The sequence below is a fragment of the Solanum pennellii genome, chromosome 8 (genome assembly GCF_001406875.1).
Source record: "Solanum pennellii chromosome 8, SPENNV200".
Taxonomy (NCBI): domain Eukaryota; kingdom Viridiplantae; phylum Streptophyta; class Magnoliopsida; order Solanales; family Solanaceae; genus Solanum; species Solanum pennellii.
Window position 1 is genome coordinate 32,727,867 of NC_028644.1, and position 16,321 is coordinate 32,744,187.

The window sequence follows — 16,321 nt, forward strand, 5'->3', positions numbered from 1 at the left end:
AAGTTCAGAGAGTCGATTTCAGTACCCAAATTTCAGAAGTCTAAGTATTCTGGAACGAGACACCTGCGACGGTCCGTCGTGCCCACGACGGTTCGTCCTGCAGGTCCGTCGCCAAGTTCAGAGAGTCGATTTCAGCATCCAAATTTCAGAAGTCTAAGTATTTTGGAACGAGACCCCCTCGACGGCCCGTCGTGCCCATGACGGTCCGTCGTGGGTTCCGTCGACTCACACAGTTTTTCCAGAAATAAAATCTGCTGCTCAAAACAACTAAACAGGTCGTTACAGAATAGGAATAGGAATTCTAGTTGGAAAAGGATACCAATGTAGCGTCTAAAAATAGGGTCTCAATGTAACAATTTAGATACAAAATTAAATAATATTTTTCTCATATATTTTTCTCTTGGTATCAGAGCATTGGTGAGAACAAAAATCAAAAAGGAAGTCATTGTATTTCTATGTGAAATTCCAGCAGAAGTTGTTTCTAATTTTTTAAATTCTTTTTCTCTTTTTGTGGGTGTTGTGCAAAAACCAACAACACCACGTGGCTCAGAATGCTCCCCGCGACCGAAACCCAGCCAAAACCACCAAAAACATCACCCCACGTGCTCTCACAAGTCGATTGAAGGTGGTAGTTTCCGTGAGATCTTGCTCATACGCCGACGCGTATGGACTTTTATGATCAAAATGTTTGAGAAATTTTTCATAGTTGGGGTCGTCTTGCCATTACAACTAGGCCCATAATATTTTTTACCAAATTTGATCACATGAATTAAAAATCTGTCTATTTCCAAGCTGTATCCAGTGACTTTTTCTTTCAGATTTGAATTTTCCGACAATCAGATCTCTATAATAAATTTTTTTGTTGTTTCTAAGACAAATTAGGTATAATGTCTCTTGGGTGTGATGTTTTTTGTTCTCAAGATAAGGCGATTTGAAGTTCTACCCTTATAATAACTTAAAAACTTTTATTGGGAACTTCAAACTATTTATCTTAGGCTTCCTCGGTTGAGTTGTGGTGCAAGGGTCAAGGTGTCCAAGATTGCTTTAAGAACAAGACTTATGTGGTAGATGTAAATACAATTACTAGTAAGGAAGATTCAAAATCCAAAACACATTGGAGAGAGTAAATGCTCAATTATGTAGTCTTTTATGGATTTCTATTGATTCCAAATTACTGCCCTTGTTTTGCCCATCCCAAATGTGTTATATAGCTTGGTAAAAGGCTAGTTCTTTATACACTAATGATACATCTCAATTCTACGATGTCATATCTCGGTTGACCCCCTTAAAGAAACAAGAATCTTATATCTCTACTTACTTGGGATAGGTACTTGCAGTCATGGAGAAATTTGACACGTTGATGCCACTTACTACGAATTTGGTAAAACAACAAGAATACATACAAACATTGTATCTAGTTCTTACTCTTACTAGACTTGCTCTTGACCATGATTCTGTGCATTATTAGATTTTAGCTATCCCTACTATTCCAACAATCGATGAATTATTCTCATCTTCTTCATCTTGCGACACCTCCTAGTCACAAAGTAATTTCATTACCCATTGTTGACTCCTCTATTCGCGCATCTCAAACCATTAAAAAGGGCACATATCAGTCAATGGATAATCAGCGAGGAAGAGTTCATTTTGGGAAACATCGATACAAGTGTATTCATTATCATAAACCTGGACACACTAGTGATATATGTTATATTTTGCATGGTTCACCACAAAGTTATGATTCTATTGTTCTAAAGGAATATAATGAGTTCCTTCGAAATCACGCAAGTAAGCAGATATCTCCACTAGTGGCACATGGTGCTCAACCTAATCAACCTTCCAATAATGTGCATATTGCTCATATAGAATATGATGAGTTCCTAAGTATCGTGAAAATAACCAAACGTCTCCACAAGTAGTTTTAGTTGCTCTATAACGCCGAAGCACCCCCTAGAATTTAGAGTACTCTTAGATCACCACAAGGCTTCGTCGACCTCTCAAATGTCTAAGACAAACCCTTAGAAATCATTCATTACATAATCGTAATAAAAAATAGCAGAAAATTGAAAACTTTTCATAGCATATCATATGCTAGAATCATCACTTCATATGTATATATAATAGCATAAGTACAGAAGTAGACTCTAAATATCTTTATAATCTTAGGATACAACTGAATAGAGTAGAATAGGGACGTAATCCTTAAGAGCATAAAATATAAGTCTCCTTGAATCATAAGGGCTCCTTTACTTGAACTTGGGGGATCTATCGAATCTCTTCACTTAGGATCTGTCCTCTAGCCATCAACACCTACAATTTGTGTAAAGAAGTGAAAAAGAATGGTATTAGAATAACAATACACTAAGTATGGCAACCATATAAAAACATGCATTTAAAGAGGACATTACATTTGAAATCACCCAATATATCTTTATAGTAAACTTCATGAACATAGGGACATATAAGATCAATATAGTTCACTTACATCATATAGACATGGATACTACTCATAATGCCACATAAAGCCATTTATCATACTTGGAGGCATATTTAATACATACAATACATCACATCTCTTTTATCTTACTTCTTTCATTAAGTAACCCTCAAAGTGTACCGAGTACAATGTATCACCTTGAGGTTACTTTACAATAGTGTTCCATAGACATGCTTTACAAACACAACCACATATACTCACAAGTCATAAAAACACCATAAACATCAACTTCACATAAGGACCATCACCTAAGACAACTCCTAGGTCACACAAGTGCAATGTGTAGATAGCGTCCCATAATACTACTTCCGAGAAGTGTATCTAAGAAGTCACCCTAGACGAGGTATAATCATACTTAACAAGTCATAACACTTACATTTATAACTATACATAAGGACACATACTTCATAGCATCATATAAGGACTCATCATACTTTATAACATCATAGGAAGACTTATCATACTTCCTACACTTCACTCATAAAATCACTTAGTTCATATAATAACTAAACCACCCTCACAACCCATTCAAAAGCTTACTTGTGCAATATACACATACAGTCCCATACCCCCCTCCCCCCACATATATTAAGTAAACTCATTTAGAAGCCATGAGTGTAATTCCCATATATAGTCATAATTTATATCTTGACATATAAATGTCATTTAACATGTACTCATACGATTCATACATTAATAATATAAGTCTAACTTTCATACATAGACTAATCTTATCCTTTCATAGAGTTCACTAGTGCAATGCATGGGTAGGGTCCATAGTCCTACCTATACTAAGTAACCTCCTCAAGGAGTTGTGATTAGAGTTCATAATCTTATCATAACTCATTTATTACATTGGGATACATATCCATAAATGACATATTCTATGTGAGGTACATAAAATCTGGTATTCTACTCCCATACCGAAAAGAGAGGGTAAACACTTGCCTAAGGTGTATTAAATCATACATAGCTATATAAGTGGTATCCACAAGCTATAACCTAAAGAGGCACGTAGTTATGGAATATGGAGATTGCTTCTAGTAATCTTGACTTTCTAACATGGAGGTTTCCATCTTATGAGAAAACATCTATGTTGGGAACCCGTACTTGCTAAATGTGAAGGTTCTCTTTGTGGGAAGCCAGACTTTCTAAAGTTAGGATCCCACTCTCATTTATCATGTTCACTCGGTGCTAGGCTGTAACCCCCTTTTAAGATATATTTAAGCCTTTCGTTTATTAATTCATAAAGAAGGCTTTAGGAGCTTTATCCTTCATACATCATATAGCTCAAAGGATTCTAAGATGAGAATATCCTTTCTTCCAAGACCCTACTTCATGTGAGAATGTCCTTTCACATAATCATACAATTATAAATCATGTGTGTGTGCATACAATGTGAGATCTACGTTCACATAACACCTCTAATCCCACATGTTCATAACTTCATTAATCATATACTCACATGCATAAAATATGTAAAGATGCATAGGAGAACTATTATTTCCTTAGTCATCATGAATCTATCATAGTCATAGTCATGCATGAAGTGTGTTTGTACATTGGTCAACATGATCACATAATGGTTTAACACCTAAAATTAAGGAACCCACCCTCTAAAGATCAAAAAACAAGTACAACATTTCCTCAACTCTCAAGTCATACACACATATATAGTATCAAGGACTTTAGACTACACACACTCATATTACATAATACGAGACACTAACTTATTAAACATTAGAATAGAAAATTCCTAGCATACTTTGATCACACATTCATATAGGATTCATAGAGGCAGGGGTCATACTACAAGGATATTCTTCACCACTACCCATAGAGAAAACCTAACCCTAACATGATCATCAAACATATACATAAAACATCATCCCCACACCTTGCTATACAACTAGTGTGGAAGTCTATTCATATAACTTCACATAACATGAATTGAAACATGATATTAGAATCAAGGCTAAATCCTTCAAATTCCTAAATATGGAATCATCATATAAATTCACCTTGCATGTAATGCCTTAAAGTCCATGATCATAACACATAAACATGTACAAGAATATAAACACCGCCACCACCATAAGTGGACCATACCGAACAACACAAGTCAATATACATTTTAAGCTAATTAGAGGAAATAGGTCAACTTACCAATACCCAAGCTAATGATAATATTTATCATTCCTCCACAATTCATATTCAATTGATATAGACAGTTATAGCAATAATTTATTCACTACTATCTAATTACAATTCTACAAACATGAAATTAAGATCACAAGACTTACATTATAGGCCAATTTGAAAAATTAGGAGGATCATGGGTTCTTCATAAAACTGGATATAAATTCATCATCAAATAAGTAACTAATCATATATTATTCATTAGAATTCTTTTGAAATCAATTTGAGAATGAACCCATGGATAGATTGAAAGACAATATTTTTAACTTGGAATCATATTTTGAAAACCATTGGAAGGACTCCACAGATGAATGGTTATCTAGGGATGAAGGATCTCCATACATTATTGATTTAATACCCATGAATAATTAGAGATGAAACCATAGAAATCCAGCCCCTAGCTTGATCTTGAGTGTTGGTCTTGTATGATGGTTTTGGGAGAATTTGGAAGAGATGAGAGTTTTGGGGTTTTGATTTTTCTTAATGGGTATTGGAGTTTTGGCTTGGGAAAAGGTTTGAAAAGGTCCTAAAAATGTTAATAAACATCGCCCTAAGTTACCAATACACCCCCATACCCATTGGGACTATTAGACATGTCAAAATTGACTTGAAAATGACGCAACCAAATTTGGGAAGTGGCTGCACGTTGCTAGGCCACCTCTGAATTTTGTCCCAAATAATTTTTGAACAGTGATCTGCGTGCTGGGTGTGCGTCGCACAGGCAGGTTCAAATCTTGAATCTGCTCGCTTCCGTGGGCAGCTTCCTTGTCTTTATTTGGGTCCTCCTTTGAGGTCATAGGGTGGTCCTCGGGGAGTGGTACCCGGACGTTTTGACCCTTAACATGTCAATTAGGATGCTACGGTCACCCTACTGATTTTCAACTCCTACAACACATAAAAATAAGGCAAACATACAAGGACATACTAGCACGTCTAAAGACCAACTTTCGAACGCCTTAGACGTTCTAGGATGTTTGACCTCCAAACCTCTTCAAATCAATTATAAACCTTTAAAACGCTTTATTAACATGTTTTAACATCTTTTAGGCACATGTGAGGCTCTAGCTACATTAGTTCATTTTGAGGGTCGTCATAATATCCCCACTTGGGAAACATTCGTCCTCGAATGACACTTGAAACATTAAAAACACTTTAAAGGACTCAAAGACCCATATAGAAGCTCACAACACTGAACATGGTATCACATAATAGTCAATGAACAAAACTTTCAAGAGACAGTAACTTCATTCTTGTATGCATTCAAAGCAACATAATCAAACATGGATTACTTCTATAATTCTTTCCATGCATACATACTTCTTCATATTTGTTGACATTTGGAGGAATTACCTTTTCCAACTTTACACATGTTCATTATTTCATCACAAGGTTAAACATACTATGGATTTCAATTGCACACTTACGCTTACTCCACACTTCATCTCATGAGAAAATTTAACAATTCATTTAGTTGCACAAGAATCATAAATAATGTAGGTTAACTACAATCTTATAGTATAGACATAACTCCATCAAGGTCATAAATGACATTACCATGCTTAGATTTGTTCAAGGAGGAACTACCTTCTCCTAGTCACAACATATACACATGGCATCATCGAGTTCATATAAAAGCAACGCATCAACGTTAATTCATATTAAGGAGGATTTCTTTACTTCAAACACATTATGCTTATACTTCATTCCTTATGAAATAAACATGGTAGGTCACACCAAGCACATCACAATATTGGATAGTAAATTACACCTTTCTATTTCCAGCTCATCACTAGATTTCATAAGCATGCATCATTTAGGGAAATTATCACAATTTATAGGCACACCAAAAGACAAGGGCTAGACAAACCATCACTCCTCAAGAGTTAGCCAATAGTAACACTCCCAAAATCTCAAAAGTCACACATTTTTCTAAGAGAATCATCTTATCTCACTTATGGGAGATTCAACTTCTCATTGTGAGGAAAAAACATCATACCATATAAGTAACATCAAACATTCTCACTAAGATATTTCATGAAATCAAATTGCACATTTATCATAAAAGGATTGTACAACAACATGAGAAACATGCAAATTTATCATAATTTCCTTTTCATACAATAACGACCTTTCGTAATATGCATAACATATTGTTGTTTAAGACATGCATAACATATGAAGAACATGCAACTTACCCTTTTATGCAAGACTACTATCATGAACAAGCTACTTAGGAACTTTTTGGTTTCAACCTTGAATAAGAATTGAAGGACAAGATATAGATATCTACAACCTTACTACTCAACTCAGCATCCCCCACTTAGGGTAAACCCATTTAAGAGCAACTCATCTCAACTCTATGAGAACTTTAGCTTACCTACCTTTTTGAATAACCACGTCATCCCTCTCTTGGTAAATAAGCTTATGGACACCCGCCTTACCATCAATTTCTACAAAAGTTCAAGGGAACTCAACATAGAGACATCAAGGGCACCTAATATCTACCATCTATACACATTATCCCCCACTTGGGGTAACACTGATCACATTATGCCCTTAAATACCAAGGTCAAGGCAAGTCATGTCCAACCTACAAGGGCCATCACTTTTGGTGGAACTTTCTAACCAACCATGCCTAGGTACAACCTAAGCACTTCCTCCATTGACCATACTAAAATACAAGCTTAAAAGACAACTAACAACATCAAAGTAGGACATCCTCAATTCTCTCCTTCAATTCAAGAGCTAAGGGGGTAAATACCATACATACCCCTAAGTCACCTTAGGATACCTATACTTCCAACATATGGAAAAAAAACCCTCCCCTTTCTAACAACTTTTAGAATAGGTTCATAGAGGAAATCATAAACAAGTCATAAGGGTTTTCCATTAACTTGCGTACTTCACAATCTCCCTACAAGGCTTAACACACCATCTCCCCTCCTTAGTAGCATGCCTAAAAAAATTCTAACCCACACAAGGACAACTATGAAGCATCACATATAAAAAGGTAACATACATCTTTCTCAATTTTCACCACATTCTCCAAGACTTTTCAAGCCTATATCATAACATCATGCTACCATCCTACATGATCATATGGAATTTTACATTCCATGGGGAACTCCATTCAACCATGACAACTACTAACAAGCTATAACCATATCATATCATAACTTTCAACATAACATCTCATTCTCCATAAGCCACATATAGCCATAATGGCATGACAACCACATATACTAAATTATCCTTCACATATACTCATGAGACCATAAAACTAAGGTAAGTATCAAAACTCACCTTATCTCCCCTAAGCACTGAGACAGTATCCAAATACAATCAATCACATCTAAAATACCACCGGACAAGGAAACATAAGGGACAGATCATGCACAATAAATTTCTATGGAACGACGTGAGGATAGTGAAAGAAGGAAAACTCTATCGTCTTATAACCTCTCTCTTATAGATGTGGCGCGACTCAACACAGATGATCGAGACTCTTTTAGACGTTGAAATATGAGACTTTGAAACCTAAGGACAAAACATAAAACCTTATTCTTTTATACCAAAGTACTCTTAGATCGCCGCACGGCAGTGTCGACCTCTCGGAGGTCTAAGACAAGCCTTTAGAAATCTTTCATTGCATAATCGTAATAAAAAATAGCTGAAAATTTAAAACTTTTCATAGAACATCATATGCTACAATTATCAGTTCATATATATATAAAATAGCATAAGTACAGAAGTAGACTCTAAGTCTCTTTGCCATCTTAAGACAACACTCCATAGAATAGAATTGGGACACCTCCCTTAACAACATCAAAAATATAAGTTTAATCAATTACATCAACTTGAAGAAACATCTAGACATAGGCTACCTCTGAATCATAAGGGCTCCTTTACTTGAACTGGGGGATCTATCCAAGCTCTTCACTTAGGAGACATCCTCTAGCCTTCAAAACCTACACATTGTGTGAACAGATGAAGAGGAATGGTATTAGTACTAGAATGCACAAAGTATGGAAACCATGCAAAAACATGCATTTAAATAGCAAATTACATTTGAAATCATGAAACATATATTTTTAGTAAACTTCATGAACATAGGCACATATAAGCTCAACATAGTTCACTTACATCATATAGAGATGGATACTACTCATAATAGCAGATAAAGTCATTTATAATACTTTGAGGCATATTCAATACGTACAGTACATCACCTCTCTTTTATCTTACTTCTTTCATTAAGTAACCCTCAAGTGTACCTAGTACAACGTATCAACTTGAGGTTAATTTACAATATTGTTCCATAGACATGCTTCATAAACACAACCACATATACTCACAAGTCATAAAAACACTATAGACATCAACTTCACATAAGGCCATCACCTAAGACAACCCCTAGGTCAAACTAGTACAATGTGTAGATAGTCCCCCATAATACTACTTCCACCAAGTTTACTTAAGAAGTCACCCTATCCGAGGTATAATCATACTTAACAAGTCATAACACTTACATTTATAACTATACATAAGGACACATACTTCATAGCATCATATCAGGACTCTTCATACTTTATAATATCATAGGAAGACTCATCATACTTCCTACACTTTACTTCTAAAATCACATAGTTCATATAATAAGTATACCACCCTCACAGCCCATTCACAAGCTTACTTGTGCAATGTACACGAGGAGTCCCATACCCCCACATATATGAAGTAAACTCATTTAGAGCCATGGGTGTAATTCCCATACATAATCATAATTAATATCTTTGTAACAACCCTAAAAATGACTATGTTAGACCGGATTCACACGGATTGATGCGCGTAGAAACAGACCTCTGAACATCTGCAATAGCCAAGACAACTAACTTGGTGATTTAGTTGAGCTAGACAAGGTTGGGTCCAGCAATGTAGGGAACCCGAATATGAAGATTTACCTGGATGAGTATTAACCGGACTTAAAAAGGGGTAATCTTATGTTTGGAGGGTCTAGGGGTAAAATGGTCTTTTTCAGGATAAGGGTAGTATTGTAAGTACCCTAATTAATTAATCAATTAGTTAATTAATATGGTAATGGGGCAAATTGGGTAGAGTTGGCCGAAATTGACCCTTTAAGCAAAATCTTGCTCCATCTAGCTTTTAACCGTGGTGGAAGCAATGATTAAATTGATTTATTGTATTTAGTGAATTAGTTAAATTAATTAATATTTAATTTGATGATTGAATTAGGGAAAATTAGATTTTTAATAAAGAATAATAATAATAATAATAATAATAATAATAATATTAATAATAATAATAATAATAATAATAATAATAATAATAATAAATAATGGGGAGTCCTAGTTTGACTAAATCTCCACATAACTCTCCTAATTGTAATCCTCTCATTCTCACGTCTCTCACTCTTATTCTCATGTTTTTCATTAGCTAAAGAACAGAAAATAATAGTTCTTCACTCTTGAATAACTTACACACAAAAACTCAAACGAAGAGTTAAGCTAAAAATGAAAATCAACAACATTCCTCTCAACGGATTGGGTTTTGGATTTTGGTGGTGAGGCAGTAGTGTCATGGGAATAGGGAGCATTAAAACAAGTGTTGAACAACATTAAGGTATGGACTTTCTTATCTCTTGTCACCTCTCCCAAGAGACCCTTAAGGTTCAGTTTAATCTGCAATTGAAAAACTAAGGTTGTCCCCGTTGCATGCCCCTGTCATTAGATCCTTTGAAAGATTCAAAGCATGTGTTGGTATGTTTTAGGGTAGATAATTTTAGTTCTGGTTGTGATTATTTGTTGAATGTGTATCCGGAAATCATGTAAGGGATGAAAAATATATTCTGGAAAAGTATATTAAGTTGGCTGTTTTGAGCATGTATGTGCTGTAAATGTACTATGTTTGCTGCCTAAAGTTTGTATGTTAAAATGTTGTGTTTCTCGTGTATAAAAATGCTAAAATGTGATATTCAAATAATTTTAATGTGGCTGACAAAATGTCACTCAAAATATTACAAAAATCAATAAAAGGAAGAGAGAAAAATGGATTGGAAGAGACCAAATTTCCAGCTTGCTGGCAATTCGTGGTCTCAGCCAAGGATATGAAAAATGAACTTTGTTCTAAAATTTTATTAAAAAATGAGGTCATTGGGGATTGAACCCATGACCTCAAAAAATGTAAATTACATAAAAATTTCATGAGGAAAATTAAAGGAAAAGTAAATTTGGAGAGTGGGGTTTGAACCCACGACCTCTTGAATGGATGAGAGAGTTAGGAGAAAAATAAAGGAGAAAAATAATTGTGAAGAGTGGGGATTGAACCCACAACCCCTTGAATAGATGAGAAAGTTAAGAGATAAATTAAGAGAAAAAGAATGAGCTTGTGGGGGATCGATCCCTCAAACTCCTTGACTTAAATGAAAAAGAGAAGAAGAAAACAAAGGAAATATTATGGGAGTGATGTGGATTAAACTAGTGTCCCCCAAATCGGAAAAATCCAATCATCAAGTTTAATATAAGATTAAGTGTTGTTCAAGGGATTCAAAATTGGTTTCCCGTACCCGATTCCGTATTCACACATAAATAATATATGAACAAATATATACTAAATTCTGCCTTCAATGATCGAAATCAAAATCATGACATATCTACAAGATGCATAAGTCTTGTACTAAATAATATTGGGTAAGTATGAGTCACTTAGACGAATTATGAATGAAGCCTCATGGCTTGTACGTATAGATCCATAACTCCAGCATATGTTTAAAAGTAAGCGAACCAAAGATGGATGTAATGAAATGATGTGAACCTAGGAGGTTTATTTAAGAGTGTGAAACATACTAAAAGGACAAATGCATTGGTATATGGCGAAATGAACATTCACATAAGGGGAGTGTAGAATGATGTAAAGTCAAATCTCATGCATACTCCAAAAGAAAGTGTTAAGAATGAATTCATAGTTAATATGTAAAGAAAAGAGTGACTACATGACTATAGGCTAGTGCAAGTAACACAAGCTTAATCTACGCCTAAAATCAATGTCACTAAATGAAATGACTAAGAGAGTATATATATAATAAATGATGAACAATCAAAGAAAGAGCGGCTACGTGAGTATAGGCTAGTATAAGTGAGACAAGTTGTATCTACGCCTAAAATCAATGTCCCTCAATGTAAACTCCAGTAGAGAATATGTATGTTATACGATGAACAAATTATGAAAGGTGAGTAAAGATAAAATGAAAAGAAGTTAAAAGAGAACAGGGTTGCACCATAATACGAGGATAGTGCAAGTGAGTCAAGATGTACCTACACCTATATAAGGTCACCAAAAGTACTCACCTCATAGAGTATTGAATATTAAGAGATAACTCTCCATCACAATCTATATGTAAGTGTAAGGACAATTCACACTTAATATGTAATGATGAGATGCGAAATCATATAATGAGCTATGATGCCTCATGATAGGATCCATCTTTTATGATGTATGAGATGAATGTAATGGAACTTTATACTGAGCAACGATAGGCTAGCTATGAGTCGCGATTCTTTCTTTCGGGAAGGCAGAGGTTTGTGTAATTCACATGAGCTGATATTGTCCATCCAGAGAGGTATGGTCTCCTTATATCTCCTAGTCTTTTAACCTATACTTCCAATATAGGGTTCTAGCAGGGTTCGATTCCTTCTATATGCTACAATGTTTTGGTTCACTTTGGCCGGTGATTCCACCTTTTTTTGGTGTGTGGATAAACACTGGATTTCACTATTCTCACATGATATATGTCGGTTAAGGTTAATGTTCCCAAAGAAAGAATGAGGCCAGCCTCAAGTAATGCACATAATGAAATGAATGACACCGAAGGTGTTAGGATAGGATAATCAAGAGGTGAGTTAGACTTAAGTAATGACACTCGGTCATTCTTGGTCATTGCAAAACGAACCCGACGAAACTTAACTACATCCTAGGAATGACTGGTGTTTACACTAGCTTACGAACGAATGAAAATGAAGTATGTATGAATGAATTAAGTAGACTCTGTATTTTCTAAAGAAGGCTCCCTAGATGAGGTCCCATTTATTGAGCCCTCGTTTTGGAAAGACCTAATGTCAAGTCCATGATTCCATGGTCTCATGGCATATGGACGAATGACATGAAATATGTTATGTGCTAATAAGCAATATGTTATGTGTTGTGTGCAATATGTTACGTATGATGATGCATGTTACTCTCATAGCATGACATTTCTAATCTTATTTTGGCAAGTCCACTGACTTGACTTTCCATTATTCATATTGTTAGGAGAGAGCTCTTCTTAATCATGCATGTACTTGGTGTGTGCTTGCAAATACCAAAACTTAGTACAAGCAGGTGGAGTTGGAAGGTAGACTTTACTAGTCGACACTGAAGTTATCCGGACGTGGAGCTTTCATCTGGATTTGGTAGGACCTCATGCATTCGAGGATGCCTACTATTTTATTCTAGCATTAGATGTAGGCATTATCTAGTTGAGTATGTTCCACTAGCGTTTCTTTCTCACTTGTTCTAGACATTGTATTGGTGCCAATTTTGCAAGTATATATTTAATGTTGTTATGAACTATTTCATTCATTTAAGTATCTTGGTATTAGATGGTTGTTGTGAACGATTATGAAATTATGTAGATGATCTTACTCGAATACGTTGTGTCCTATTATAAATTCTAAGTATACTTCAACTAAACAAAAAGTTCAACTTTTCAGCTAAAATTTATCTAGATAATGTAACGATGACTTATATAGGCTTGTCTGCGACCTCTGAGAGGTCAATGATGTTGGTTTTGGCTAGATTCTATACTCTGATTGTGAAAAAGTTGGTATCAGAGTATTAAGTTAAATTTCAAGAATAATAAGTTCACATCAACAACATCGAGTAGGTTCTAAGTCATTGTAGTGAAGTGCACCATTATCCTGAATTAGAGACTGCATGATGCACAGGAAAAATTCCCTTCTTCTGATCTTATTGTGCCTTCTCTAATGTCTGATTTATTGGTTAAGAGCATATCTTACATCAACTCTTGAGATTCATAAAGATGAATAAGGGGAGAAACGCAGCCGGAGAGATTTGAGTAGCAACGGCTAAGGTAAATAAAGTTCCTTTGCAAGCTCCTACTGCTGGAATGGAGATGCCTGTTAACCCAACTGGGTTGACAGATAGAGAAGTGAGGACAACGTTGGTACAGATGGCCCAAGCCATCACTTTACAATCTCAGGCTATGAAAGCCCAGGAGGAGCAACAAGGTGTTCCTAGAGATAACCACCTTCCAACACCATGGCTAGCAGGTTAAGGGACTTCACGAGGGTGAATCCTCCCTTTTACATTGTATCTAAGATTGCTGAGGATCTCGAAGAGGAGTGTAGGGCATCTATTCTGCATGATAGCATGGACCATTCCAGGCTTATGGTCCATGACCAACAAATTGAGGAAAGCAGGAAGAGGAAGCATATTAGGGCAGGGCGCAGGTCATGGCAAGATGAGAAGAATTTTTCAAGGAAGAGTAGTACTGAAATTAGGGATAAGACCAGGTTTAAGAAGGGAGTCTCCCACCAAGAAGAGTCAAGTTCATCCAAGGGTCGCTATGATAGGGATTCCCAGCCTAGAGTTAGGAGAAATAGTGAAGTAGATACACCTCAAAAGAGGGCACCTTGTAGGAACTGTGGCGAACTTCATGGAGGAGTGTGTAGGAGTGGCCCTAATGGTTGTTATAGTTCTGGAAAACTGGGTCACATGATGAAGTATTTTCCGTATATGAGAGGTCGAGAAAAAGAAAAGGAGAAAGTTTAGTCGAATGGTCCGAGTGAAGAGGTTCCAAAGAGGCAACGATTCTTCACACTCAAGTCTAGGGGTGTAGTGGAAGACACCTCTTGCGATGTCTCGTGTGCGTAGCCTAAATTAGTTTTTCATCTGTTTTGTTTTATGAACTATTATTAAGTTAATATGTTGGAGTCATCATGTTGGTTGCTGACTTATGTGTTTATTTATGTTGTATGCTTTGATGAGACTAGTTTAGGAAGGACTTCCTTAGTCTATTAATGTGAAGCTGCTAGTAGGTTTCAAGGATGTGCACCAACCTACTAACGTGTAAATCAGATATTCGTCAATAAAAAGCATTAAATAGCGTAGGTATGGATTTTCTCCATAAGTGTTATGCTACCATAGACTATCAAACCAGGGTAGTGAGGTTTCAGTTGCCAAATGAGATAGGGTATAAATGGGCAGGGCATGGACCAATCCAACAAAGCCATATAATTTCAAATCTTAAGGCCAACAAGATGTTATCTGAGGGGTTAGATATACTCCTCCTAAGTCAAGTTTTTTCTAAGAAACTCTACGCTTGAGTGTAATAGTTGACTTGGTGTTCTAAGTCCAAAATCGTATGTGTAATAATTGCACTATGTGAGTTAAAATGAATTCATGTTTGCATGTCATATTGCTGTTTTTGTATAGCGTGGACATAATTTTTTTGTGTTGCATGAGTGGTGAGGTGCATTAAGTTAAGTACGATTGAGAAGTAAGTTCCTCAATCTAAAATATATAGCTTTATATAAGCTTGAGTAATATGCACTATCCATAGTAACTGTGAAACAGAAAGTCACAAAGAGTAACACCTCAAGTATGTTAACATATTTTTGACAATCACGCTCTTTATTTTAAAATGATGTGTAGTGTCATTCGGGGCCTAATGTTCCTAAGGGGGGGGGATGTAACAACCCTAAAAATGACTATGCTAAGTAATGTCTAACGTATCTAGAATGCCTATATAGACCGGATTCACACGGATTGATACGTGTAGAACCAGGCCTCTGAACCTTTGCAACAACCAAGCCAACTAACATGGTGAGTTAGTTGAGCTAGGAAAGGTTGGGTCTATCCATGTAGGGCACCCGAATATAGAGATTTACCCGGATGAGTCTTAACAAGACTTAAAAAGGGGTAATTTTAAGTTTGGAGGGTCTAGGGGTAAAATGGTCTTTTCCAGGCTAAGGGTAGTATTGTAACTACCCTAATTAGTTAATTAGATGGTTAATTAATATGGTTAAGGGGCAATTTTTGTATAGGTGGCTGAAATTGACCCTTTAAGCAAAATCTTGCTCCGCCTGGGTTCGAGCCTTGGTGGAAGCAATGATTTAATTAATTTATTTTATTTAGTTAATAAGTTAAATTAATTAATATTAATTTTCTGATTTAATTAAAGTAAAATCAATTTTTAATAAGACAATAATATTAATAATAATAATAATAATTATAATAATAATAATAATATTATATTAATAATAATAATAATAATAATAATAATAATAATAATAATAATAATAATAATAATAATAATCATGATGATGATGATAAATAATGGGGAGTCCTAGTTTGACTAAGACTCCACCTAACTCTCTTAATCCTAATCCTCTCATTCTTACGTCTCTCACACTCATTCTCACGTTTTTAATCAGCCAAAATAACTGAAAATAATAGTTCTTCAATCTTGAAGAACTTACACACAAAAACTCAAACGAAAATCAACAACATTCTTCTCGAGGGATTGGGTTTTAGATTTTGGTGGTGAGG